Source organism: Orycteropus afer, unplaced genomic scaffold (genome assembly GCF_000298275.1).
Source record: "Orycteropus afer afer isolate SDZICR_OR568_19922 unplaced genomic scaffold, OryAfe1.0 scaffold00283, whole genome shotgun sequence".
Classification (NCBI taxonomy): Eukaryota; Metazoa; Chordata; class Mammalia; order Tubulidentata; family Orycteropodidae; genus Orycteropus; species Orycteropus afer.
In genome coordinates this window covers 2,567,936-2,571,408 of record NW_006921870.1, presented here as the reverse complement: position 1 = coordinate 2,571,408, position 3,473 = coordinate 2,567,936, and the positions used below count along the sequence as shown (strand labels likewise).

Sequence of the window (3,473 nt, the reverse complement as noted above, 5' to 3'; positions counted from 1 at the left end):
TCTCTCACCCACAGTGCCCTGGCCGGAAACTCTTGGTTCATATTTCCTCTCCAGGTCACCCCTGGCAACAGTCTTGTCTATCCGAGCTGGAGGTCTGTTTTTTTTTTTTTTTTTTTCCTTCTCTCACCCACAGTGCCCTGGCCGGAAACTCTTGGTTCATATTTCCTCTCCAGGTCACCCCTGGCAACAGTCTTGTCTATCCGAGCTGGAGGTCAGTTCTGCAGAGTGAGGATGGATGACACAGCACTGGCCAAACTCGTGGGGCTGAGACACCACTGGAAGTGAAGCCCCATGTTGGGAAACAAAACTACTCACCCTACCCAGAGATCAGCTGCTGGCCTCAATCCCACCCTACAACCCCCTCCAGAGCTACCAGCAGAGCAGGAAGTTGAGTAGGCAGCTCTCAATCCCCACAGCCTCTCCAGCTCACCCTCTCCTCAGGCACCACCCAGACCCTACTCCACGACCCACCAAAACACACTCCTTAACTGGACATTCAAGGTTTGGTACTTTTTCGCCTTGATTTACCCATCTAGGCCCTCCCTTTGTCTATTTGCCTAGCAATTTTCTGATATGTAGATTCAACCACATTCCTTTCCTACTCAAAACCCTTCTATGGTGCTCCTTGACTTATAGGATAAAGTCCAAGTTCCTCAGCAATTAAAAACTGGCTTCTACTTTCCTGCTTAGCTTCCATCTTGAGCTCCTTCACCAAAATCAAGCTATACTGAATGCCTTTTGAACACACTGTGCTATTTCATGCCACTGTGCAATTTGCATATACTACTTCCTTGGTTTCCTCAATAAAGAGTTCTTACAAATCAATAAGAAAAAATCATGACCAACTCAAAAGAAAAATTCCCAGTTAACTAGGCAGTTCAGAGAAAAAGAAATACAAATGGCCTAGAAACATTAAAAAAAAAAGCAAAATCTCACTTATAAAGAAACATGAATCACAATAATGAGATATCATTTTCAGTCATTAAATTGGCAAAAATTCCTAGAATGTTCCTGTGTCTTTGTCTATCACCTAAAGTCCAAACCATCTTTTAGATTCAGCTCCAAAAATGTCACTTCTTCTAGACATCTCTGTTCCCATAGTGCTCTGTACATCCTAAGATAGGCACAGCGTAGAAATTCAATAAATGTTAGCTATCAATAATAATAATCAGGGCTTCTGGGGCACCTTTATTTAAGGCTGGGCCTCAGGTAGGTACATGTGCGGCTCAGGGCTTCTGGGGCAGCTTTGAACAACTAAGGGAGACAAACTTGTCTGTCAGTTTGTCGTCCTGTAGTGGCTTGCATGTTGCTGTGAGGCTGGAGGCTATGCCACTGGTGTTGCAAAATGGCAGCAGGGTTACCCATGGAGGACAGGTTTCAGTGGAGATGACTCATTGGCACCCAACAACAACACATCAATAATAAAAATAACAACTGCCATACTGTTCTGTAATCATCAACTAAAGAATCTTTTCATCTGCCCAGGAGGTCCCCAAGGGTAGGGATGGAGTCTGACTCATCTCTGCTTTTCTAGCATTAGAAAAGCACAAGGCCTGGCACGGAGTTGTGCCCAGCAAATAGGTCATCAATGGGGACAGGTAAGGTGCAGAGTGAAGGCTGTAGCCAGGAGCGGGCTCTCAGTGCTGCTGTGCTGGGGAGAAATGCTATGGAGGGGAGAGCACCAAGCTAATAATAATAATCACAAGCTCCCACTAATTGGTACCCACAGTGCATTAGGCAGGCACTATGCTGGGCACTTTACCTACCATCTCCATTTCTCACAACTCTTTATAAGACTCGTGATGTTCCTTGCATTTTGCAGGTGAAAAAACAGCAGCTGAGGGAGGGTGAGTGACTTGCCTAGGTGGTGTCTTATCATTACCCTACACAGTATCTGTGCTGGCTTGTGGGCATTTGCAGATGCATGACTGTGGATATACTACTTTCTCTATCTTGGCTTCTATTTTCCCATCTAAGAAATGGCTCTGTATTAAGGACTTCTGAAACTTAAGAACTGCTGTACACCTAATAATAAAATGTGTAAAGTTCATCAGACCCCACATTAAGAAACAGTGCATCCAGAATTAATTGCTGCTCTGCTGGAGGATTCCTTGATGCCCACATGGTTATAGACAGAGTAGAAAAGGCAGCCACAGAATCAGGCAGCAGAACTCACTATTTAGGGAGTCAGCGTGGTGATCTGGAACATGCTTATATTAAATTAGGGGAGGATTATCATCTTCATGAAAATAATATTTAAATAAACTATTGTATCCCAGTCAGTTGAGTTTTGACAAAAGTGCTAAGACAATTCAACAGGAAAAAATAGTCTTTTCAACAAAGTTCTGGGACAACTGGCTACTCACATGCAAAAGGATGCATTAAGAGTCTTGCCTCTTACCATACACAAAAATTAACTCAAATGGATCAAATACCTATATGTAAGAGCTACAACTATAAAACTCTAAGAAGAAAACATAAGAGTAAAATCTTTGTGACCTTGGTTTAGACAACGATTTCTTAGATACAACACCAAAAAGCACAAGCAAAAGGAAAAGAAAATGATAAACTGAACTTCATCAAAGTTAAAAACTTCTGTACTTCAAAAGGCATTATTCAGAAAGTGAAAAGACAAGTCACAGACCAGGAGAACATAGAGTTACTATATGACCCAGCAATTCCACTCTTAGGTGTCTACTCAAGAAAAATGAAAAGAGATGTCCACACAAAGTCTTGTATGTGAATGTCCATTCCAGCATTATTCATAATTGCTCAAAAGTGGAAACAATTTAAATGCCCATCACTGGGACAATGAATCCAATGGCATTCAACTGGCGATAGAGAAACAAAAGAGAGATATCCATACACGTTTTATTCTGCAATAAAAAGAAACAATACTGATACATGTTCCAACACGGATGAACGTCAAAAACATCATGCTAAGTGAAAAAAAACAGACACAGAAGACCATATATTGTATGATTCAAATGTTAGGAAATGCTCAGAAAGGCTAATCTATAGAGACAGAAAGTAGATCTGCAAAAGCTGAGAGTAGAACAGGGGAATAGAAAATAGGCCACAAGGTTTCTTTTAGGCTAATAGAACTGATTGAAAACAAAATTGGTGATGGTTGCACAACTCTGTAGATATGCTAATAATCACTGAATCATACATTTAAAAAGAGTGAATTTTATAGCATGAAATTTATACCTTAATAAAACTTAGAAAAATACATTATGCAAGATCTTGGACTGGGGGTAAAACTTGACATAAGGTCCTTAGGGGACAATTGGCAAAATGTGAATATAAATTGTATATTAGTAGAAGGAAATTTTCTTTGTTGGTTTCCAGGGGTGGGAGGGGTGGGGAGGGAAGGCTGTTAGATAGATAGAGATAAGTATTGATTTGGGTGAAGAGAAGGGCAATGTACCAAATGTGAGTGACCAATATGGCACCATTGAAGATGAGAAAGA

The 3,473-nt window shown here is 41.1% G+C and overlaps 1 protein-coding gene across 1 annotated transcript in view; it reads right to left on the bottom strand.

Moving 5' to 3' along the window:
• The window catches only part of IQSEC1 (IQ motif and Sec7 domain ArfGEF 1), a 648,999-nt gene that overhangs the window by 179,639 nt on the left and 465,887 nt on the right, over positions 1-3,473 (bottom strand). The window lies entirely within an intron of this gene.